At 50.3% G+C, this 25,743-nt stretch overlaps 2 protein-coding genes across 2 annotated transcripts in view; one reads left to right on the forward strand and one right to left on the reverse strand.

Annotated features, from left to right (window-relative positions):
* Positions 1-25,743, forward strand: part of LOC127464165 (uncharacterized) — a 348,813-nt gene that overhangs the window by 144,221 nt on the left and 178,849 nt on the right. Inside the window, exon 4 of the mRNA XM_051774361.1 lies at positions 24,740-24,844. The gene's annotated coding sequence lies outside the window, so the exon portion shown is untranslated. The remainder of the gene's footprint in view (positions 1-24,739; positions 24,845-25,743) is intronic.
* LOC127464161 (zinc finger protein 501-like) overlaps positions 1-25,743 on the reverse strand; it is a gene marked incomplete at its 3' end in the record, with an annotated part of 84,187 nt that overhangs the window by 56,851 nt on the left and 1,593 nt on the right.

Raw genomic sequence — 25,743 nt, forward strand, 5'->3', positions numbered from 1 at the left:
GACATCACAGGCACAGGCACAGAGACAGCAGTGGCGTCACAGAGAAAGCAGTGACATCACAGACACAACAGTGACATCACAAAGACATTGGTGACATCACAGAGACAGTAGTGACATCACAGGGACAGCAGTGACATCACAATCACAAGGACAGCGGTGACATCTCAGGGACATTGATGACATCACATAGACACCGGTGACATCACAAGGACAGCAGTGATGTCACAGGGACAACAATGACATCACAGGGACAGCAATGACATCACAGAGAGAGCGATGACATCACAGACACATCGGTGACATCACAGTCACAGCAGTGACATCACAGGGACATTGGTGACATCACAGAGACAGTCATGACATCACAGAGACAGCAGTGACATCACAGAGACAGTAGTGACATCACAGGGACACTGGGGATGTCACAGGGACATCAATGACATCACAGGGACATCGGTGACATTACAGAGACAGTGGTGACATCACAGAGACAGCGATGACATCACAGGGACAGCGGTGACGTCACAGGGACAGCAGTGACTGTTACAACCCCCCCCAGGAAAAAGGCGGGGGGGTAACTCAGGTTTTATCCATAATTCCCTTGGGGTGGATTAAAGTGAAACAACACTGAATAATCGGTGTCTGAAAACATATTGACAAGGTTTATTTGAACAATTTTGTATCAACAGGTATGCCAGCATTTTGGGGGCTGTCATATAACAAGGCCAACCTTGCGGGGGAGGAGAAAAATGCATAGGGGAGAGAAAGACAGGGTAAGAGTAAGGGAGAGCAAGAAAGAAGAAAAGATGAGAGTGGTAAAAACGTAAATAGTCACCGCCCACTGGATCCAGCCATGTAAAAAGCAATGGTCTGGATCCGCAGGCGGTGGGGGGAGAAGAAGGAAAAATCCCCCCCAAACCCCCAAAGTCACCAGTCAATATCCATATCCTTTGCACCTCCCCAAGGCGGGGAGTTGTTTCCATAGGGGGGTGTCCCCCTTTTTGGCGCGGAGTTCATGTGGAGGGCGTGGTAAACTCGGCTCTTCCCGCCTTTTGGGGGCTTGACATCTTCTGCACTGGAGGAGGGGGGATGGGCCCAGCTGCCCATCAGAAAGTCAAAAGCCTGCAGAAGTCTCTTAGGATGCATAAATCATTAACTGTTCCAGTCTCAGACACTCCCCCAGACCAGCGCTCGTGGGGAGATCTCTGCTCTCAACCTCCAGCAGTGACCTTGGGGGGTCCCCAGCCAAGGCAGGAATCTCCACACACCCCCCAAGAAGGGTTCTGTTGGAAGAACCTGCCCCTGGGAAAGGGGACTGGCCCTTTCTGGTAGAAACCCATGGACTGACAGGCCTTGGACTCCAGGGCTTCCCTCACCATCAGGGGCTTCATTTGGGGTGAAACCAGTCTGGGGTCCAACATCTCCTGCCTTGGCCTGGCCCCCTCTCAGCTCAGCACTGACCCCTTTGCAAATGGGGCATTGTCTTGGTGCCATTGCAGGGGGATGTCCTGCCCCAGTGTCCCAGTGTTCCTTTAATTCCCAGAGGCCCTGCAGTGTCCCAGTGGCCCCTTGATTCCATGACCTTCGGAAACACCTCAGGGTTCCTTTGGTTCCATGAGGCCCCCATGTCCCAAAGGCCCCTGGATTCCAGGAATTCCGCAGTGTCACAAGGTTCCTTTTTTTCCATAGGGCCCTGCAGTGTCCCAGTTGTGCCTTGATTCCAGGAGTATCCAAATTCTCCCGGGGTTCCTTTGGTTTCAGGAGGTCCCGCAGTGTCCCAGCGGCCCCTTCATTCCAGGCAGGCCCAGGGAGACGAAGCCAAAGACGGAGCCCCGACCCCGTCAGCATCTTGGGGGGTGGGGGGCAGGACCCGGGAAATGGCTGGGAAGGGACTGGGATGGACTGGGATGGACTGGGATGGACTGGGACAGACTGGGACAGATTGGGATGGACTGGGACACTAGGATACACCGGGACCAGGACTGGGACCCAGCAGGACCCCCCGGGAGCAGGATCTGAGCACACTGGGACCCGCCAGGACCAGAACTGGGGCAACAGGGATCATACTGGGAGCAACTGGGACCACACCGAGGGCTACTGGGAGCAACTGGAGGCCACATAGGATAGAGTGGGAGTGCCTTGGAGTCACTGGGATCCTACTGGTGGAAACTGGAATGTTACTGGGGCATCTGGGAGTGACTGGGAAGGACTAGGAGCATGCTGAGGGCTCTACTGGGATATCCTGGGAGTGTCTGCAACCATGGTGGGGGTGACTGGGACTGTACTGGGAGTGACTGGGACTATGTGAAGGGGAATTAGGACCAGGCTGGGGGCAACTGGAAGGAACTGTGAGTGACTGGATTTACAATAAAAGCAACTGGGATTGACTGGGACTGTCAGGAGGGAGGACTGGGATCATACTTGGAGTGACTGGATCTGTGCTAGGGGCAACTGGGAGCAACTGGGACCATACTGGGATCACGGTGGGAGAAGCTTGGCCCGTGATGGGAGCAACTGAGACCACACTGAGGGTGACTGGGGTCATCCTGGGATCATACCAGGAGTGAGTGGGATCATGCAGGAGGTGATTGGGATCATACTGGGAGCAACTGGGAGTGCACTGGGGATGACTGGAAGTGGCTGTGAGCAACTGGGATCATGCTGGAAGCTTCTGGGGGCAACTGGGAATGAGTGGGACCACATGGAGGAAACTGGGAGCAACTGGGAGAGACCAGGAGTGACTGGGATCATCCTGGGACTGACTGGGCGCTGAATGCGAAAAATCGGTCCGAGAAACTGCTCAGAGACTTTTTTATCTTTAAGCAGCAAGGTATTTGTTTATTCAACGTTGGGAGCAAGCCAGCTGGCGCTGGACAAACTTGCTCCAAGGCTTCACAGAAAATCAGCATTTTTATCCAATCTTCAGCTGGGATTAAATGCATATTCAAGAGATTACAACATCTATCGATGCATATTAATAACAGGCGGAGTAGAGGTGGAGCTCAGGCGGGGCTTGGGGCGGTGTTTCTCTTGGCCCTCAATCCTGAGGGTACTTCCACTCTTCCTCCATGGCTCTGGGGGCTTCAACTCATCTTCCTCAGCTTGACCTTCCTTCTCTTCCATTCTTCTTGACCCGCTCACTGAAGCTTGGAAAAAGCCCTGGCTCCCGGCCTATTCCTCCTATTCCAATGTCTCCCTGATCCTGCTGTCTCTCTAATTTATCCCCTCGAGGCCTAGGACATGTTCCTGTACTATTCTCTGAAGCTTTGCTCCAGTCAGTAGAACAGAACGAGCACAGATGGTCTTGGATGTTGGTAGCTTGTTAGCAGGCCCCAATTTCTTAGTTAACTTTTTTGGGTCTGGCCTCCTGTTTCACCAGGGACACAGCCCGGGCCCGGCTGTTCCCATTCCCATTCCACGGGTTTGCATTCCTGTTCCAGGTGTTCCCATCCCGTTCTAGTTGTTCCCATCCCATTCCAGGTGTCTCCATTCCCATTTGAAGTGTCCCCATTCCAATTCCTGGTGTCCCCAGTCTGCTCCCAATGTTCCCATTCCCATTCCAGGTGTCCCCATTCCAATCCCAGGTGATCTCATTCCCATTCCTGGTGTTCCCAACCTGCTCCCGATGTTCCCATTCCCATTCCCAATGTTCCCATTCCCAGCCCAGGTGTCCCCATTCCCATTCCTGATGTCCCCATTCCCATTCCAGGTGTCCCCATTCCCATTCCTGCTGCCCCCATTCCCATTCCAGGTGTTTCCATTCCCATTCCTGGTGTCCCCATTCCCATTCCTGGTGTCCTCATTCCCATTCCAGGTGTTCCCATTCCCATTACTGGTGATCCAATTCCAGGTGTCTCCATTTCCATTCCCGGTGTACCCATTTCCATTCCAGGTGTTTCCATTCCCATTCCTGGTGTCCCCATTCCCATTCCTAGTGTCCCCATTTCCATTCCAGGTGTTCCCATTCCCATTCCAGGTAGTTCCATTCCCATTCCTGGTGTCCCCATTCCAGGTGTCTCCATTCCAATTCCAGGTGTTCCCATTCCTGGTGTCCCCATTTCCAATCCAGGTGTTCCCATTCCCGTTCCAGGTGTCCCCATTCCAATTTCAGGTGTCCCCATTCCAATTCCAGGTGTTCCCATTCCCATTCCAGGTGTTTCCATTCCCATTCCTGGTGTTTCCATTCCCATTCCAGGTGTCCCCATTCCCATTCCAGGTGTTCCCATTCCAGGTGTCTCCATTCCAATTCCAGGTGTTCCCATTCCCATTCCAGGTGTTCCCATTCCCATTCCAGGTGTTTCCATTTCCATTCCTAGTGTCCCCAGTCTGCTCCCAATTTCCCAATTCCCATTCCAGGTGTTCCCATTTCCATTCCTGGTGTTCCCATCCCATTGCTATTGTCCCCATCCCATTCCTGATGTCCTCATTCCCATTCCAGGCATTCTCATTCCCATTCCAGGTGTTCCATCCCATTCTAGGTGTCACCGCTGTCATTTCCCCTGCTGGTTTACCTTTAAACCAGCACACCAGGTCTGTGCCCAACGGGGGTCCCTGTGGATCATCCAACGCAGGTCCTCCCATGGCTGATGGAGTTGGAGCAGCGGCCGAAGCTCTTCCCGCAGTCGGGGCACTCGGGGCTTCTCTTACCGGTGGGTCCGTTGGTGGGAGGTCAAGGCAGAGCTGTCCCTGAAGCTCTTCCCACACTCCCCACACTTGTGAGGCCTCTCCCTGATGTGGATGGGAAGGTGGGTGTAGAGGGTGGAGCTGTCCCACATTCCCTACACGTGTAGGGCTGTTCCCCACTGTGGATGTGCTGGTGGCTGAGCAGCTTGGTGCTTGTGCTGAAGCTCTTCCCACATTCCAAGCACTTGTAGAGCCATTCCCTGGTGTGGATGCAACGGTGTTTGCAAAGGCTGGAGCTGTCCCTGAAGCTCTTCCCACACTCCCCACACGTGTAGGGCCGTTCCCACTGTGGATCATCTGGTGTCGGCGCAGGGCGGAGATCTGATTGAAGCTCTTCCCACATTCCTCACACGTGTAGGGCCTTTCCCCACTGTGGATCCTCTGGTGTTGGAGCAGGTAGGAGCTCCGCTTGAAGCTCTTCCCACACTCCTCACACATGTAGGGCCGTTCCCCACTGTGGATCGTCTGGTGTCTGAGGAGGTTGGAGCTCTGATTGAAGCTCTTCCCACACTCCCCACATGTGTAGGGCTGTTTCCCAGTGTGGATGCGACGGTGCCTGTGGAGGGTGCAGCTCTTCCTAAAGCTCTTCCCACACTCCCCACACGTGTAGGGCCGTTCCCCACTGTGGATCATCTGGTGTCGGAGCAGGGTGGAGATCTGGTTGAAGTTCATCCCACATTCCTCACACATGTAGGGCCTTTCCCCACTGTGGATCATCTGGTGTTGGAGCAGGGCGGAGCTCTGATTGAAGCTCTTCCCACACTCCTCACACATGTAGGGCCGTTCCCCACTGTGGATCGTCTGGTGTCTGAGGAGGTTGGAGCTCTGATTGAAGCTCTTCCCACACTCCCCACATGTGTAGGGCTGTTCCCCAGTGTGGATGCGACGGTGCCTGTGGAGGGTGCAGCTCTTCCTGAAGCTCTTCCCACACACCCCACACGTGTAGGGCCGTTCCCCACTGTGGATGCGACGGTGGCTGAGGAGGGTCGTGCTCTTCCTGAAGCTCTTCCCACATTCCCCACATGTGAAGTGCTTTTCCCTGCTGGGAGGCTGCTCAGGGACCACCAGCTCGCAGCTCCACCTCAAGCTCCGGCCGCCTTCCCGGCACACGCTGGCTCTTTCCTCCTCACAGCCCCCTGGGCTGGCTTTGCAGCCCCTCCTGCGGGGGCATCTCCGGCCCTTTTCCTCCCCGCTGCCTTCCTGCGCCGGGGAGCCCTTCAAAACGGCCTCTCCCACCAAGCTCTGCCGGGGGGATTTGTCCTCCGCGCTCTCCGGCCTCACCTCGGGGCCTGGGGCAGGAACCAACAAGGACACGCAGGGGATTTGCCTCCGGCCCACAGGGAAGCCCAAGGACATCCCCCCAACTCCGGCCCCACCAGGACGGCCACAAAAGACAAAAGACCCACCCAAAGGGGCACTGACTTCCTCCTCACCTGCCTGGGGGGCCCAAGGCATCTTCCTCTTCCTCGCAGCCTCCTCCTCCATCCGCCCAAGCTTTGGGAAGCAGAAATCCTGCTGGGGAGGGAAAAACAAGGTGTGAGCACGTTGTCCTGGGGGTTCCTCCTGCCCAAGTCCAGCTCTAGGACTCACCGGGCATCTTGTCCATAAAAACCCCCAAAATAATAACATTCAGCTTTTGGGGGTCCCAGGGGTCCCTTCTCCCCTCACTCTTTGCTTCAGGGGGCCGGGTTCCCAGACATTCCCCCTCTCTGCCTTCTCCACTTTCTTGGCCCGGGGATCCCAGGGGTCCCCACTGCCCAGGCTCCCCCTTCTCCGGGACCCCCCTTGCAGCCTCCCGGGGCTCCTCCCTCTCCCTGCTCCCCCCTCCAGCCTGCCGGGGGTCCCCCAGCTCCGCCATCGCCCCGCTCCGCTCTCCACACTCCGGGGCTCCCGCCCTTCCTCCCCCCACCCCCGGCTCTCCCGAGGGCTCCCCAAACCCGCTGCCTCGGCTCCCTCCGGCTCCCCCGGACCAGCCCCCCCCGCCCACACCGGCCTCACAATGGAGCCGCCGGGGCCTCACCCACCAACACCAACCCCCAACAAGGGGGGGACCCGCAGCCCCCCGACCACCCACGGGGCTCTGCCCACAACCCATCCCGACACCGCCCCAAAACACCCACCGGGGACCCCCAGCAGCCCCCCGGCACACAGCCCCGCACAAGGGCCGCCTGTGCCCGAGCCAACAAAACGCCCCCACAGCCGGGAGGACACCAGAGGCTGCCCCGGGGCAACGAGAGCAGGGAGCGGATCGGGCCCCGCACACGTGGCCGGGCTCTTGGCTCAGCCGGCCGGGATCGGCAACCAACAGCACGGCCCCGACCGCCGGCTCGGCACAGCGAGCCCGGGGTGTCCCCTCTCCAGGGCCCCCCTCTCCACAGATCAACGCATGGGGACACCAAGGGACCCCCAAGGGAACCCCTTGCCCGCTCTCCCACCTCCCCTTAGCCCCCCTCGCCCACCCCTTGCCCACCGGCCCCCCAAACCCCGGCTCCCCCCAGCTCCCTTTGGGGCTCACCCACCGCCCCCCGTGCTCCCTTTGGGGGTCCTACCCCCCGTTTCCCTCCCTTTCCCCCCTTTCCCATCGGCTCGTCCCCCTCCCCCGCTCACCCCAGAGCTCCGCCCGCGGCCGCAGCGATGCAGCAGGAGAAGGAGGGGCGGCAGGAAGGGCAGGGAGAAAGGCGGAGCGGGAACGGCAACAGGATCGTCCCCCCCGCCCCATCTCGCGGGGGATCGGGAAGGGGGAGCTCGTCCCAAATATCTTGGTGGGGGTTTTGGTGTTTGTTTCTTTTTTGGAAGGGGGGGATGTAGGGGGAGAATGTTTGGATCTTACAGGACTCCAAAGCTGAGCCGCAAATGCCCCTTAGGGGGATTTTGGGGGTCCCCGGTGGGTGTTTTGGGGCGGTGGTGGGATGGGTTGGCAGCAGAGCCACGGAAATTCAAGAAGGGGCAGTGCCGGATTCTGCCCCTGGGATGGGGCAACCCCAGATGTGGGGACAGAGTGGGAATGAGAGGCTGGAGAGCAGTGCTGGGAAAGGGCCCTGGGGGTCCTGGGGGTGCCCACTTGGCCAGGAGTCAGCAGTGCCCTGGCAGCCAGGAGGGACAACCCTGTCCTGGGGGCATCAGGCCCAGCATGACCGGGCCAGGGAGGGGATTGTCCCGCTCTGCTCTGCCCTGGGGCGGCCTCACCTCAATAGTGGGGCACTCTGGGGGGACACAATGGAAGGAAGAGATTGAGCCAGTCGAGAGTGTCCAAAGGAGGCCACCAGGATGGGGAAGGCTCTGCAGGGGAAGCCTTAGGAGGGGCAGCTCAGGGCACTTGGGGTGTTCAGCTGCACAAGAGGAGACTGAGGGGAGACCTCATGGCAGTTCCAACTTCCTCAGGAGGGGCAGAGGAGGGGCAGGCCCTGAGCTCTGCTCTGGGGGGACCAGGGACAGCCCCCAGGGAATGGCCTGGAGTTGTGTCAGGGCAGGCTCAGCTTGGATGTTAGAAAGAGGTTCTTCCCCCCCAGGGTGGTTGGCACTGAACAGGCTCCCCAGGGCAGTGGGCACAGCACCAAGGCTGACAGAGCTCCAGGACAGTTTGGATGATCCTCTGGGGCACAGGCTGTGACTCTTGGGGATGGGCCTGGGCAGGGCTCAGGGTTGGACTTGATGATCCCTCTGGGGTCCCTTCCAACTCGCACATTCTTTCATTCTGGGATTCTGTAACACCCCACCTTTGCCTGCTTTGCTGCTTCTGTGAACCACGAGTTCCTCCCTTCATTGTTTCTTTCCTTTCCTTGGCTGGTTTCTCTCCATTGCAGTTGGTTACACAGATATTTTCTAGGGCACATTCTGGACAACCACTGCTGGTTCAGTTCTGTCTCAGAGCCTGAGATCAGCCTTATGGAGCCAAAGGAACCCTGGGACACTGCGGAACCCCATGGGATCAAGGGACCATCGTGACACTGCGGGACCTCATGGAATTAAAGGAACCCAGGGGCCACTGTGGAGCCTCATGGAACAAAGTTGCCAGTGTGACATGTGGGGCCTCATGGAATCAAAGGAGCCCCGAGACCTTTGGTACCCTCATGGAATCCAGTGGCCTTTGTGACCCTGTGGAACCTCATGGAATCAAAGGGCCACTGTGACACTGCAAAACCTCATGGAACCAAGGGGCCATTCCAGAATCACAGAATCAACGAGGTGGGAAAAGACCTCTGAGATCATGGAGTCCAAGCCATGACCCAACCCCACCCTGTCAACTAGACCATGGCCCTGAGAGACACATCCAGTCTTTTCTGAAACACCTCCAGGGACGGTGACTCCACCCCCTCCCTGGGCAGCCCATTCCAACACCCAGTCACCCCTTTTGGGAAGAACTTGAGCCTCCTGTCTGACCTAAACCTCCCCTGGTGCAGCTTTAGGCTGTGCCCTCTTGTCCCACTGTTGGTGGCCTGGGAGAAGAGACCGACCCCCCCGGGTCCCCCCTCCTGTCAGGGAGTTGTAGAGAGTGAGAAGGTCCCACCTGAGCCTCCTTCTGTCCAGGTTCAGCAAGCCCAGCTCCCTCAGCTGCTCCTCACAGCACTTGTGCTCCAGAGCCTTCAGCAGCCCCAGTGCCCTTCTCCAGACACGCTCCAGCACCTCAACACCTTCCCCAAAGTGAGGGGCCCAGAACTGGGCACAGCACTCGAGGTGTGGCCTCAGCAGGGCAGAGCCCAGGGGCAGAATCCCTGCCCTGAAGGCAGCTCCCTGCAATCAGCTCTGCTGCAGCCCTGCAGGGCCCTTCTGCTCCTTGTCCTGCAGCTCCACCATTCCCTGCTCCCTGCAGCCCTGGCTCCCTCAGCCTTCCCCTGCCCAGCCAGACCCCCTTGTCTGGCAGCAAGAGAGCAGCCCTGGGCAGCCCAGGGATTGTCTGGGGCCCAGAGCTGTCTGCCACAGCCTCCAGCATCTCCTGGTTTGCCTGTGCCCAGCCCTGCTGCCCTGCCAGAAGATCCCAGGGTGTTCCCACTTGCAATGGAATGGGGGACCTGCTCCCAGGCTTTGCAGGCCCTTCTGTCCCTTCATCACCCACCTGATGATTCAACCAAGGCTCTGTGGGATGATTGTCAGTGTTCCTGAATCACGGGATGTGCCCACCCAAAGACATTTTCAGCGTCTCTGTCCTGCCTTGAGATCAGCTTCTCCTCCAGCACAGCCCCTCAGGGGCTGCAGAGACCCCCCGACAGCAAAGGCCTCTCCTGCCAGGGCTGCAGAGACCAACCCAGCTTTTCCCTGGCCTGGGGGGAAGCGTTTCCCCTTTCTGTGCTGTCCCATTGCCATCTGCCCCTCCAGCACGTCTCTGCTCCAGCCCAGCACTTGCACACATCGGCTCCGGGCACTCGGTGCTGCTGCTGGGAACGAGATCATTTCCTGATTTGTTTAAATGAATGGTGTTCATTAACTTGTTAGTTAATTGCTTTAGTGAATCATAACCAGAATATTCATCCTAAACAGTGGGTTAGTCTTAAGTCACTATTGGCCAGCACTTAGCAAAGTTTGTCATCACCTGCTCTTGTGGGAACAGGCTTGGGAAAATTATTGCAACTCGGAGTTTTGCTAAACTAGCCCTGATCTGCTTCAGTGAACAAAGCCTGGGGAGAGAGATGGATTGCTGAAACTGGACACAAGGAATGCAGAATTTACAGACCACAAGGACATTGTGCAGGAACTAGAAGATAAAGAAGAGGTTAACAAAGACCATACAATAGGTGTTGGAAACTCCCTGCCTGGGAAAAGGATAATAAAAAGCCTGAAAAATGGGGACTAATTAGGGTGAGAAGTGAGAGTCAATAACCAACAGAGGACAGAATGCTAAATACTGAAGAGGATGATGTAAGTTAGAACTGATGCCCTTTAAATTCTTTCTTTGCTAAACACATATAAATAAGTGAAAAGGCTGGGGGGGCAGGGAGGGCTGGAGTTATCCCCCACACAATTCCTGGCCAGAAGAAAGTGGTGCCTGACTCACTGATACAAAAGGACAGAGTTGGAGGGTTTCATTTTTCCCATTTGTGGCTGCAGCAGGAAGAGCAAAGTCTTCTCCTCTGGAAATGTTTCTTCCCTCAGGGTGTCTGGTGCACATTCCAGTGGGCACACAGGGGAATGCTGGGCTGGAATGGGTTTGTTTCCAGGTGGCCTGCACAGTATCCCCTGGCACAGGGGTGGCCACGAGGCAGGGACCAAAGGGCAGGGAGGCCCTGCCCCGTGGCCAGAGCACAGGAGAAACCGACTCTGAGCTCATCAGCAGCAGAGTAAAGACTTCATCCCAAAATTCTCACTGCTCCCTCCAGTAATGCAGGAAAGCCATTGTTGGAAATGGGGGGCTCTTTTGGATTAGTTTCCTAAAAGACTTTAAGCTTCAAATCCTCTTTAAAAGTGGTCAGGAACAAGGGTCTCAGCCTTTTTGGGGCTGTGACAGACCAAGGGAACACAAAGGGTTGAGGAAACGCCCCTTTTGCAGGACAGAGATGATGCCCAAAGCCCAGAGGTGGGCTCCTGAAAGTTGGTGCCATTAACTGTCCTTGGGAAGGAAAGCCCCCAGCCCCAGTGTTTCAGGGGCAGGTGACAGGGTGCCCAGGGCAGGCAAAGGCCAGCAACAGGTTCCTGTGCTGACCCCTTTTGGGTGGGAGCAATCCCTGACAGTCAGGCTGGCAGGTGGCATCCAAGCTTTGGAGGTGGCTCCTGGGGGGGATGACAGTCCCTTCCCTTGGGAAGGACAGCACCCAGCCCCAGTGCTGGGGGGCAGAGGAAAGGTTTCCCAGGGCAGGCAAAGGCCAGCAGCAGCTTTCTGTCCTGGCCCTTTTGGCATGGCAGCAATCCCCAGACATATCCAATTCGGGAAGTGCTATCCAAATTTTGGAGCTGGGCTCCTGGAAATGATGGCAGTCCATGTTTTTTCCAAGGAGAGCATTTGGCCCCCATGCTGGCAGTGCAAGTGACTGAGTGCTGAGGGTGTTGCCAAATGCTCTGACATTGTTGGGATCAATCAAACCCTCTAACACCGTGGGTTTAGTGTGACAAAGCAAGGCATTACTTTCTTTGCTGGCTGTGCATGTGACCAACAACAATGCTGCCTTCACACAGACAGCAGTACATCACTTTTGCACCCATTTACGCTTTTTTGACAAAGAAATTAATGTTCATTGGTACCAAATGGCATCATTTCATTGTTCCATTTCATTCATTAGTATTCTAACTACTCTTGCTCAGTACTCTCCTGTTGCTTATGCTAATTAGTTCATGCTTTCGGTCTTTTGAGCACCTTTTTCTCAGGTGGGGATTTTCCCCCACAAATGCTGAGCCTTTGCTCATCTTCCTCCTTACCTGCTGCTTTCTGCAGAAGGCCCTTGTTTCCAGATATCAGGTTCAAGAACACATCTTTCTCTCCCAGGCTTTGTTCACTGAAGCTTATCAAGGGTAACTCTCACAAAACTGACAGTTCTAGTGCTTTTCCCAAGCTGTGTTCTCTCCAAAGCAGCTTGTGAGGAATTTTTGCTGTGTGCTGGCTAAAGGTGATTTATGGCCTAACACCCCCTCTGTGATTAATGGAAACAACGAATCCAAAGGCAAAGTGGGCCCACTGAAAGATTAGGAAAGGTCTCTAATGTCCAGGAAGGGCCCCGTGCTGCCCCCAGACTCTTGGCTGTGGCTCCTTGGGGCGAGTCTGTGATTCCCCCCGAAACTGGGACTAGAAGGTTCCCCTTTGCAATGGTGCCCGTCTGTGCCTGGTGCATTGGGAGAGGCCTGTGCCGAGGGCAGAGCTGGAGAGCCCCTGTGCTGCTCCAGGCCTGCAGAGCTGCCTCTCTGCCTGCAGCCCTTGCCAGCTGGGAGCGGGCAGGCCTGTGGGCTCCCTGCCTGCTCTCCAGCCTCTCCCGGGCCTCGGGCGCTCCAGCCCCGGCCCACTGGGGCTCTGCTGGCCTCGCTCCGTGGGGCCCGTGTCTCCTGCCCCTGGGCAGCCCCAGCCCACCCCGCTGGGCCATGGGCTGGCTTTGCCCACAGCCGGGAGCTTGGAGAGCCTGGGGGGAAAACTTCTGCCAGGGGGGTCCTTCCCAGGCCTCCCGTCAAACCAGGGGGGGTCTCTCCTGAGAGCAGGAATTCTCCCTTGTAATCGATAGAATGAGGTTATAATTTCGGTTGCAAGATAAAACAAAGGTTTATTAATGCCAACAAGCAAAAGCGGCCAGCCGGGCGACCGGGGAGACCCTTGCTCCACCACAGTCCGCAAAATGGGGAACCCAAACAGCAACAATTATACCCTTTGTTGACACCACCCCCCCAAGTCATGTTCATAGTCCATTGGTGGGAGGTTCGCGGGCTGCTCCCTGCTTGGTTCCTCTTTCACGGGCAGATCTGTGGTTGGCTCCTCCACTCGCGGGCATCTGCCGTTGCTGAGGGGCTTCCTCCAATGATTTTAAAGTCATTAGTTCCTATGAGGCCGTGGTCCTGGAATTTTCCATCGGGAGATGTCATCTAATCATAGGACTCCTCGTGGCTTGCCCCTCCATATTAGTCCATAGCAATATGCCTGTAATCAAACAGCTCCAAAATACTGAGTCACTCTGCGTTGTGTTCTACAGCATACAAACTTGTGGTTAAATACTTCATAATCAGTCAACTCATGACTCTTAACAATGTGGTTAGTAAAATACAGCAACTTTATTAACCCCTTTGAGCAGCAAATTTCCTGGGTTTACTTATAACAATCCCCCCTCCTGATTTCCTCATAAATTTGCTGATCAAATCCAATCATTGCTTCTCTAGTTGCCTCTGAAAGAGAGGTTTGATCTTCATCAGAAGACCTTCTACTCATATCCTCATATTGTTGTTTTACTGTTAATAATTGTACTGTCTCAATCCTACTCTTAGCAAATGCGATAACTTTGTTGAGGATACATGGTCCAAAAATTAGAGAAGCGAACAACATTACCAGGGGACCTGCCAGAGTTGAGATCAAGGTTGTTAGCCAAGGAAACTGGTTATGCCAAGTGTCCAGCCAACTTTGTGTGGCTTCTTTTTCTCTTTTTCTTTGCAAAATTCCCTCACGTAATTTGGACATGGACTCTTTGATAACACCCGAATGATTGGCATAAAAGCAACATTCTTCACCCAATGCCACACATAATCCTCCCTGTTGCAGAAACAGCAAATCTAGTCCCCTTCTATTTTGCAAGACTACTTCCGATAGGGAATTTAGGGAGGTCTCTAAGTATGATATAGATTTTTCTATTCGGTCCAAATCCTCATCGACTGCTGTCCTTAGGGCAGTCAACCCATGACTTTGTTGTACCAGAGAGGCAACTCCAGCTCCCGTAGCTCCCAACCCTAAAATCATTGCAATTGTTACACTTACTGGTTCCCGTTTTTGTATTCGATGCTTGCTCATTTCCCAGAATTCATAAACAGATTCTTCAGAACGATATAACATGCGAGGTAATACAGTTATTTGAATACAAAATTCATTATTCTTTCTGAATGCAGAAACAGACACACATGGAACTAGACCTGTTTTAGAGCAAATCCACCATCCACCCTGATGTGGAATGACCCATTTATTCCTTCCCCCTTCCAATTTATTTACCCTGGTACCACATAAGTTTTCACTACTGGGGGAAACATTTCCAATACATGTTCCTTGTCCATTAATTTGAGACATAGTGAGACCTATTTCTTTTTCTCCCCATCTGCACTGACTTGGGTTATCTTCAGTGCTGAAATTGAAAGTGAGATTTAACCCTACTCCCTCATAAAAGGGAGGTCTCACATTATAACATAACCAACAAGATTCGGTCATATCTGGATCAGTGTAATTAATAGCTTTATATGAGGCCTCTACCATGTTCAGCATTGATCCTACTCCCCCATATGATACCTCGTCCTTTTTGACTGATTCAGTGGGAAAGATTTGGGTAGCCTTTGACTCCTGTGACGCTGGTCTGGTGAGGACTTTACTCTCCTTCTCCCTTTCTCTTTCCTGATTGTTATCTCTGGATTCTTTTATCTCCAGATTGGGTCCTAGAAACTGAGAATATGTCGTTAATGGCTGTTTTCTTATGGTCACATATTCACCTGGATCTGCGGACAGTCGGTCTAACCTTACTCCCCATGTTCGGCCAGTTAACCATCCCCGGTCCTCATGGTTGAGAACTTGAACCTGCAAATATTCACAATTAGAAGGTTCATTAGGGAGTACAAGTCCTCCCAAGGCAGGTGGAGTACAGTGTGGGGGTCCCCACTGCACCCGTAAGTACGTGTCTGGTCTCTCAGGTCTCCAGGCAGTAGCTATTGTTTCACAACCCCAATATCCACAGTGATAGTGCCCTGGATAATTACAGAAAGACTTCCCTGGATTAGAAGTTGGGCACCAATATGTGGCTCCTTTGTTAACTGTCACAGAAGGTTTCTTTCCTCCTTGTCCACATTCCTGGGGTATATTGACCATCAGCAAATCACAAACTGTCACATTGAATCTAGGACTTATAGCGGTTATGACCTTCCTCACAACCTTAGAATCCTTTGACCTAATTATAGTCCATTCAAATGGTTGGTGGGCACATCCCAGAGAACTCACTAGAGTTATTAAACCAACAATTAGTAACCAATTTTGCCCCATTTTGTCTGAGTCCCTCCTCACCGTTTTCAGTGACTCTTGTTCTTTATTCCCCACACGCATATCTCTCTGCCTTCCTTCGTCTATTCCTGTGCAGGGAACAGCGAGGTTTTTGAGTTCTTCTCGGCAGCAGAGATATTCTTCAGGGGATAATTTAGCTCACTGAATGTTCGGACTGAGACTCATCTACTTCAAGATTTTGGACTTGGTCAATCAACCCCAATAGATCAATATGTCTCCTTCTATTAGGTTTCTCCAATTTCCAAGAAAATCTAGTTCGGCATAACTCTATTAATGCTTTATTCCAATTGTTTTCATAAATTTCCCAAGTCTCTGGGACTAACCACTCCCAACCACAAAAGGCTTTTATTATTTCCGCTTTGGCTAATTGCTCCCTTACTGATTCGTCAGACCTTGTTCTGCACTTCATACAATAAGGTTGTCCCCTTATCGACACACAGCGCCATTTCTTACATTCACACAGTACCCAACTGTAATGTGTGGACTCTGGATGTTTTATACAGGGTATTCCATGCGGGCTACATCCCTCAGGTATGTCCGTTTCCACTTCACAGCAAAAGGGTAAAACTGTTTGAGTTCCTATGACCTTATACAGTCCTGAACCTCCAGTCTGTTCAGGTATCCTTTCTAAGTTCCAGAAGGCAAAATGCACTCTCCTTAGAGTCTGTCCTTGGGGTATCTGCAAAAAAGAATACAGGTTGGGCCTTACTGCTTCTTCATCAAAGTCCATCTGCGGGCCGTACTCTTTCAAATTTCATCTGTAAATCTCCTGGATTCGAGGTCACTTTCCACTCTGGTCCTGTTACTGGTCCCTTCACTCGTGATGCATGGGTCCACCCTCGCTCAGCTGTCCTTATTGCGGTATCTGTAGTAAGAAGAACAACAAAGAGCCCCTCCCACTGTGGAGTTAGAGATGTTTCCTTCCAAGTTTTAATTAGCACTTGATCACCCGGTTGAATCTTATGGATAGCTAAATCTAAAGGTGGTCTTTGAGTCACTAGTCCCTTCTTTCTTAACTCCTGTCTCCTCTTCATTAACTCAATTACATACTCTCTTAGATGTATGTCTTCAACCTCAGGATGATCTACCGGGGTCCCGAACTCAAAAGGCATACCATACAACATTTCAAAAGGTGAAATAGCAGTATCTGCCCGAGGTTGAGTTCTGATGTACAGTAATGTCAAAGGGAGACACTTTACCCAATTCATCTTTGTTTCCAACATTAATTTGGTCAAGTGTTTCTTAATTTCTCCATTCATCCTTTCTACTCTCCCCGAACTCTGAGGGTGCCAAGGGGTATGATATTCCCATTTGGTACCTAGCAATTCTGTTATTCCTTGAATTACCTTTGAAGTGAAGTGAGTTCCCCTGTCTGAATCTATCACAGTGACCACACCATACCTTGGTACAATTTCTTCTAATAAGATTTTAGATACCACTTTAGCTGTGCACCGAGCAGTGGGAAAAGCTTCCACAAAGTGTGTCAGATGATCCACTAATACCAATAAATACTGATACCTCCCCACCTTTGGCAACTCAGTGAAGTCAACTTGAATTTTCTCAAATGGTCTTTTCGCTAATTCTTTCCCTCCTTTGACTTTATCTCTCAAATATCCTTTATTCACCTTCTTACAAGTCAAGCATCCCTCCAGGACCTTTTTAGCTATATCATACACTCCAACGCATACATATCTGTTCCCAAAATGGTCTACCAAGGCCTGGGTACTCCAGTGCGTCTGCTCGTGCAGCCTTCTCATAATCTTACGAGCGAGGCCCTTAGGGATTACTTCTTCCCATCTGACAACAACCACTTTCCCTGTTCTTCCCTTGCACCGGCTTGCAACAACTTCTCTTTCTCTTGATTGCTAAAAGACTTAGGAACTTGTTCACTTCCTGGCTCTTGTTCACTCACCACTAACAGAGCTGCTTTCTTTGCCTCAGCATCAGCTAGATTATTTCCTCTGGCTGTCATTTTCAATCCCCTCTGATGACCTTTTACATGCACTACTGCAATCCGTTTTGGACCTCTCAAAGCTCGCAACACCTCTCGAATCAGACTCTCATGAACCAACCCTTTTCCTTTCGCATTTGTCAGCCCTCTTTCTTCCCATATCTTCCCAAATGTGTGTACTACCCCAAAAGCATATTTTGAATCCGTGAATACGGTCCCTATTTTCCCTTCCAACAATTGAAGAGATCTTAACAAGGCATAGAGTTCACATACTTGAGCCGACCAGGTGCCACACAAAGATCCAGATTCCCTGACTTGCAAGGTAACTCCATCCACTATAGCATAGCCTGACCTTCTTTTTCCATCTACCACTCTAGACGAACCATCAATATACAGCTTTTCCCCTACATCTAGTTCTTCTTCCTCCAGATCCTCTCTAATTTTCCTCTGCAGACTTATAACCTGGGTGCAATCATGTACTATACTTCCTTGAGGTTCACCATATAAAAACTGAGCTGGATTTTGTAAATGTGTTACTTCCAATTCCAGCTTAGAGGTATTTAGCAAAATACTTTCATATTTCAACAACCTGCTATCAGTCAACCACTTTTCTGCCCTCTGTTTTAATACTCCTCTGATATCATGAGGAGTATACACCTTTAAATCTCCACCAAAAGTAACCTTCACAGCTTCTTCCACTAAAAGTGCAGTGGCCACTACAGCCTGCAGACAGGTAGGCCAACCTCTGCTGACTGGATCTAGGATTTTTGAATAATACCCTACAGGTTTCTTATGTTCAGCCCACTTCTGAGTCAATACCCCATAAGCTGTTCCATTCTCCACATTTACAAATAGATAAAAGGGTTTTCTGATGTCTGGAAGACTGAGTACAGGAGAGTTCATCAAGTCTTCCTTTAATACCTCTAACTTACCCTCATCTTCATCAGTCCACTTTACCAACTTTTCCTTAGCCAATTTTTCATATAAAAATTTTACTTTATTACTATAGTTCTCTATCCATTGCCTACAATATCCCAAAAGTCTTAACATCTGTCTGATTTGCCTTTTGCTTTTAGGTGCAGGCATGGATAATATTCCCTTTACTCTTTCAGGATCTAACCCCTTACATCCTTTACTTAGCCAATGTCCTAAGTACTTTACTTTCTCCTCTGTAAACTGTAACTTAGACTTAGACACTTTAAGGCCTTTGCCCCCCAGAAAATTCAGAAGCCTAATACTTTCTTCCCTTACAGACTCTGCATCTTTCCCTGCTATCAGCAGGTCATCAAACCTGCAAGCCTGCCCAAACAGATTCGGTGACTGTGTAAACCCTTGGGGTAAGACTGTCCACCTTAACTGCTGCTTCCTGTGGGTGTCGGGGTCTTCCCATTCAAAGGCAAAATAGTTTCTACTTTCCTCTTTAAGAGGACAAGTCCAGAAAGCGTCTTTCAAATCTATTACACTGTACCATTGATGTTCTGAGGACACTTGGCTTAATAGAGTGTAGGGGTTAGCAACCACTGGGAATCTTGTTACTGTTCTTTTATTCACTTCTCTTAAATCTTGCACCAACCTATAAGTCCCGTCTGGCTTTTTAACCGGTAAAATGGGTGTATTATGAGGGGACATACAAGGTTCTAATAACCCTTTTGCCAATAATCTTTCTATAATAGGATTAAGGCCCACTCTCCCTTCATTTGGGATCGGGTATTGTTTTACCCTGATAGGTCTATCTGGATCTTTTATAGATATTTCAAATGGCTCAACATCTATCCTCCCCACAGTCTCAGAAGTAAACCACACCTCTGGGTTTATTTTTGTCTCATCTTCTGCTGTAAGGGCATAAATTTTTACCTTTAGCTGTTGTTCTGAGACTTCTAAATTAATCCCCAATTCAACTATTAAATCTCTCCCCAACAGATTATACTCTGCTTCTGGAACTAACAAAAATGTTCCCAAGGCAAATTTATTGGAAGCCTCTATTTCAACGTTCTTAATTATAGGTACTTTAAAAGCTCCCCTTTAGCTCCAATCACTTGAACTTTGTCGGATGAGATTTCACATCCTTGAGGTAGTTGTTGTACAGTTGATCTCTCTGCTCCCGAGTCCACAAGGAACTCAATAACTTGTTGCTGAGGACCCACTTTTAATTTTATCAAGGGCTCTGTATTCTTTGGAGTCCCCAGCAGATAGAGCCCCTGACCCCCCTAGTCTTCTAAAAAAATCTGCTCGTCCCTCTGCTTCTTTTTGCAATTTTTCTGAATATGTCCCTTTTGACCACAATAATGACACTCAATTTCTCTGAAATTTACCTTCCTACTCCATCTTGGCTGTGCCTGATCATGGAGCCTAAAGGATTCTTTTCTCTCTTGTTCCCTGTTACTATTTTGTTCTCCTTTGATAGCTGCTACTAAAACCCGTGTCTGTCTCCTCTGCATATCTTCCTTTTTCTTTTGCTTCTCCTCCTCTCTTACCTCATCTCTCCGAACATACGCCTCCTGCGCTTCTCTTAACAACAAATCCAAGCCTTTTGTTTGCCAATCTCTATTCTTCTCTAACTTTTTCCTGATATCCTCCCACGATCCCTGGACAAATCTAAGTTTGAGTACCGCCTGTCCCATGGCATCATCCTCAGGATCCATTCCTGAATACAGTTGAAAACTCTTTCTCAATCTCTCCAACCAATCTGTGGGTGACTCGTCCTTCTTTTGATATTCCTTAAATGCTCTATCTATGTTCTGCCCTCTAGGGACAGATTCCCTTATTCCTTGCACTATCATACCTCTTAGGTCGTCCATTTTGGCCCTGTCATCCGGTCTCTGATTATCCCAATTAGGTTTCTCAACGGGCCACTTTGTCTCAGCAGCCGGTCCCTGCTGGTGCCTCCTATCCCAATTTCTCATCCCAGCAACTCTAATCATCCCCCTTTCTTCTACCGTAAACAAGATGCCCAGTATAGCTTGCAACTCGTCCCAGGTATAGGTATTTGGTCCTAAGAACTGATTGAATCTTTCAGAAACCCCTATGGGGTCCTCTAGTAAATTCCCCATTTCCTTTTTAAAAGCTCCTACGTCTCCAGAGCTAAGGGGTACTGACACAAATCCTATCCCTCCTTGTCTTCCCGTCAAAGCGGTCTCACGAAGGGGGTATAACTGTGACTGTAGAGGGGGGTTTTCAGTTTTTCCATGAGTCGATGTCATGTCATGATTTAAGAACGACTCACTGGCCCTTTCGGCTGATAGAGGTGTAGAGGTAGATGTTAAAATGGTAGGCTCTTGTCCTTGCTTAGACAAAATGGCGGACTCCAGCCCTTGTGCAGGCAAAATGGCGGATTCCCGCCCTTGCTCAGGCAAAATGGTGGACTCCCGCCCCGTTGGACACAAAATGGTGGGTTCCCGCCTTTGCGCAGGTAAAATGGCGGATTCCTGCCCTTCTAATGGTAGAATAAAAATTTCCTGCCCTTGTGTGAGTGAAATGGCGGATTCCCACCCTTGCTCAGGTAAAATGGCGGGCTCTGACACTGTTGGAGCACTGGGTATCACTTTACTAGCTCCACTATATGGGGGAATATAAGGTGGAGATGAACTCCGAAATTCAGGATCCCTACTAGAGTCCACTTGCTTCCCTTTTTCTTTTAGAGGAAATAGCCGGGTAGGTGTACTAGCTCCCAGCCAAATAACGGCATATTGACTTTCCTCTAGACAATAGGGTCTCTTATCGCTAACATAATAATTCAGGATCTCACAAATCCAGCCTTCTAAGGTACCATAAATTGGCCAATACACGCCATCTCCGATCTGTCTACCTCCCCACACTTCAACACAATAATAAACCAGCTTATCCCTCGACTTCCCGAGAGTATGTGGGTTACTATTCCAACTTCTCAACAATATTCCTAATGGGCTGTTTGCTGGAATGCCCTGCGACCTAGCCTCAAAGCCGCTTCCTTCACATCCTCTCTCCTCCAGAGGATCTATTTTCGTCTTACTCACAACTCCACTTCCCTTTTCGGTAGATAAATCCCTAACACGGTTCCTTTCACTCTGGGAGCCGCAGCTGCCTAGTACAGACTGTCTTTTCTCCCGAGGGCACTTCTTCGCCATATAGATTTTACTCCCTAGTCCTTTTCCCCTCCGGGAACCACCAGACCTCAGGAGCTGTTCCTCATCAGAGGACCTGCCTGGCTGCTCTACCGTACAGCCACCCATGGGTGGGGAAACCTTGCTCTTCCCCGAACCCATCTTCTGGGGTGCCTTCTCTCACACACACACTCACTCAAAACACAAACGCTTCCCCCTGGTCGTGGTCTGCTCCCTCGCAGGCTACAGAAACCGCACTACTGAAGGGTCCACAATCGCTTCGTTCTCAAAGAACGTCTCAAGCAGGCACACCCCAGGACCCCCTCCCAACCGCCAAGGGGGTACGCTATACTCACCTCTCCTCGGATGAGTCTTCGCTCTTTCTGGCAGCGTCACTCTGGACACTGGAGCGGACCCTCCCCAACCGGACAAACCACAGCCTTTGATCGGCTGTCGCCCTCAATCAGAGCTCACCACAAATCCTAGCTACCCTTGAGCTAGACGTTGTCCGGACCCGCATGCAGAGATTATGGAGACCTGCAGCAACCCAATTCCTTTTACTTGTTTGCCTTAATAAACTGGTCAGTATGGAGAAGCTGAATAATAGAATCTCCTAGGGTCGTCCAAAATGGGACGGGGGCGCCCTCCCCAGAGAGTGTTTCTATCACTCAGGGGGTCTCCATCCGAGTCACGGCACCAATTGTAATCAATAGAATGAGGTTATAATTTCGGTTGCAAGGTAAAACAAAGGTTTATTAATGCTAACAAGCAAAAGCGGCCAGCCGGGCGACCGGGGAGACCCTTGCTCCACCACAGTCCGCAAAATGGGGAACCCAAACAGCAACAATTATACCCTTTGTTGACACCACCCCCCCAAGTCATGTTCATAGTCCATTGGTGGGAGGTTCGCGGGCTGCTCCCTGCTTGGTTCCTCTTTCACGGGCAGATCTGTGGTTGGCTCCTCCACTCGCGGGCATCTGCCGTTGCTGAGGGGCTTCCTCCAATGATTTTAAAGTCATTAGTCCCTATGAGGCCGTGGTCCTGGAATTTTCCATCGGGAGATGTCATCTAATCATAGGACTCCTCGTGGCTTGCCCCTCCATATTAGTCCATATCAATATGCCTGTAATCAAACAGCTCCAAAATACTGAGTCACTCTGCGTTGTGTTCTACAGCATACAAACTTGTGGTTAGATATTTCATAATCAGTCAACTCATGACTCTTAACAATGTGGTTAGTAAAATACAGCAACTTTATTAACCCTTTTGAGCAGCAAATTTCCTGGGTTTACTTATAACACCAACAGCTAGAATTTTTTACCGAATGGAGTGCCAGTTGTGCTACAGGAGTTGCAAAACCTAGGCAGAAAGGACACCCTCTCTTTGGTGTTTCTGTTGACATGCTCATGGGTTTTGGTCAGTACAACACTGCATATTTGCAAAATCAGTTTGCAAATGAGGTATTAAAAACTAGTCAGGAATTGGCTTATAAGTCATTGCTTATGATAAGGGATGCAAAGTCAAGACTCCCATGTATTTCAATTGAGCAAGGACCCTCGGAACCGTATGATCAATTTGTAGATCGTTTAAATGAGTCAATAGATTCAGATCCAGACATAGATGATAACATGAAAGCAAAATTCTTAAACATGCTGGCCTATTATAATGCTAATGAAAATGCAAAACAGGTTTTGGGTACACTACCTAGGAGTCCCACTACAGCCCAGTTTTTAGAAGCTGCTGAAAACATGGTCCAACAAGAGAAAGCAGCCTATTCAGCTGATGCTACAACTGCAGCTATAAAACCCCTTTTGTCTGTGGAGACTGACACTTCTTCAGATTCAGACATAAGTTCTGATGATGATGAAGAAAATAATGCTGGAGTTTAGAACAAATCAGCAACATTCCCAGAATTTTTTCAGAATTATTAAATAATAGAATTAGTATAGTGGAGTTTGTTATAGAATAAAGCTGTTATAAGTTTAGAATTATTAACATAAGAGTATTTAGTAAAGAAATCAGTGCTTTAAGAATTTTTAACACACTTTCGCACAAAGAAAAGGGGGAAAAGAGAGATATCAGTTTTCCTCTATTGACTTGCAAAAGTGTTTCATATGTTTTAAGTTTTTTGTGCACAGGTTTTTTCTGATTTTCTGCACATAAATGAAACCCTGGAAAGAAGCTGGTTCTTCAAAACAAGGCTGATGTTGTTGCTGTTGTAGGTAACAGTGAATTACCAAAAGGGCACAGTATTCAGTCTTATTGAGAGCACAATTTATGAGCACAATTTTTTGATATTTCTAAAGCACATAAGTAAGTTAGGAAGCACATAATTATAGAGGTTTAGAATTCAAGAAAGTGTGTTGTGTGAACTTTAGATTATTCACTATATATTAGTAAAAGAAAGTTTATCTATTTGGTTAAGACGCTTTAACATCATAAGGTACTAAAGAATTATAACTTTTTAGCTCATAAAACACACTGATGTGGAATTCAAAAGTATGATTGTGTGAATGGTTGACAGTGGCCACTGTGAGAGTTTGTATGTTTGCATGTGTGTGTGAATGCATGATGATTAATGTGTTTTGATCCATCAAATACACAAACATCTTCAAATACAGAAGCCACATAACAAAAATAAATGGAGTTCCATTTCCAGAAGTGTTTTATACTGAATAAAGATTTTTAAGAATAAATCCTATATTTAGAAAAGCACTTTTAAGAAAATTTAAGATCACAAACCTTGAAGTTATTAAGTTGTTAAGTTTGTTAATGTACTATTATTGTTATATGTAATCATGTTTGTTGATATGTTATTGGTACAATAAGGAGTATTACAGAAATGCAAATCAAATTGTTCAAGAACAAAAAAGGGGATTTGTCGTAAGGCAAAAATTGTGTGAACAATTTTCTTTACATTTCTGTGTGTTTCACCTTAGCATGGCTGGGTGCAGATAGTAAAAAATGCTGCGCCACTAATATGGTTGAAGGCCTTGTGCCAAGATGCCAAGGAGGAGTTTTTGGCAGGTGAATAAAGTTTTCTCATCTCCTATGACCACCTGTTGTGGTCCAATTAGCAGGGAACAGCAGAGCATGTTTTCCTTATGTAACCAGTGTAGTGTGAACAAGAAGCTGAGCGTCATGAGCACTATATAATCTGTCTTTCTCCTAATAAATCCGACATTTGCCTGATCATATTGATCCTGGAGCAATCTGTCCATACCCTTCCATCGATACCCATTCCCATTCCAGGTGTTCCCAACCCAGTTCCTGGTGGCTCCATTCCACTTCCTGGTGTCCCCATTCCCATTCCTGGTGTCCCTAACCTGCTCCCAGTGTCTCCATTCCCTCTCCCCGGTGTCCCCATTCCCAATCCAGGTGCCCCCATTCCCAGTTCCTGATGTCTCCATTGCCATTCCTGTTGTTCCCAGTCTGCTCCCAATGTTCCCATTCCCATTCCAGGTGTTCCCATTCCCATTCCAGGTGTCCCCATCCCCATTCCCCTTGCCCCCATTCCCATTCCTGGTTCCCAGGGAGGAACTGCCGGATGCCGGAGGGCGAGCTAGAATTTATTGCCCAAAGCAGGAGATTTTCACACCAAAATTAACCCCTTGGTGATGTCACCACTGTCCCTGTGATGTCACTGCTGTCCCCATAATGTCACCAATGTCCTTGTGATGTCACCAATGTCCCTGTGATGTCACCGATGTCTCAGTGATGTCATTGATGTCCCTGTGATGTCACCGCTGTCATTTCCCCTGCTGGTTTACCTTTAAACCAGCACACCAGGGCTGTGCCCAACGGGGGTCCCTGTGGATCATCCAACGCGGGTCCTCCCATGGCTGATGGAGTTGGAGCAGCGACCGAAGCTCTTCCCGCAGTCGGGGCACTCGGGGCTTCTCTTACCAGTGGGTCCATTGGTGGGAGGTCAAGGCAGAGCTCTGCCTGAAGCTCTTCCCACACTCCCCACACTTGTGAGGCCTCTCCCTGATGTGGATGTGATGGTGGGTGTAGAGGGTGGAGCTGTCCAACATTCCCTACACGTGTAGGGCTGTTCCCCAGTGTGGATGTGCTGGTGGCTGAGCAGCTTGGTGCTTGTGCTGAAGCTCTTCCCACATTCCAAGCACTTGTAGGGCCATTCCCTGGTGTGGATGCAACGGTGTTTGCAAAGGCTGGAGCTGTCCCTGAAGCCCTTCCCACACTCCCCACACGTGTAGGGCCGTTCCCACTGTGGATCATCTGGTGTCGGAGCAGGGCAGAGATCTGATTGAAGTTCATCCCACATTCCCCACACATGTAGGGCCTTTCCCCACTGTGGATCATCTGGTGTTGGAGCAGGTTGGAGCTCCGTTTGAAGCTCTTCCCACACTCCCCACACGTGT

Source organism: Manacus candei, unplaced genomic scaffold (genome assembly GCF_025592945.1).
Source record: "Manacus candei isolate 608988 ecotype Guabito, Panama unplaced genomic scaffold, ASM2559294v1 h1tg000197l, whole genome shotgun sequence".
Lineage (NCBI taxonomy): Eukaryota > Metazoa > Chordata > Aves > Passeriformes > Pipridae > Manacus > Manacus candei.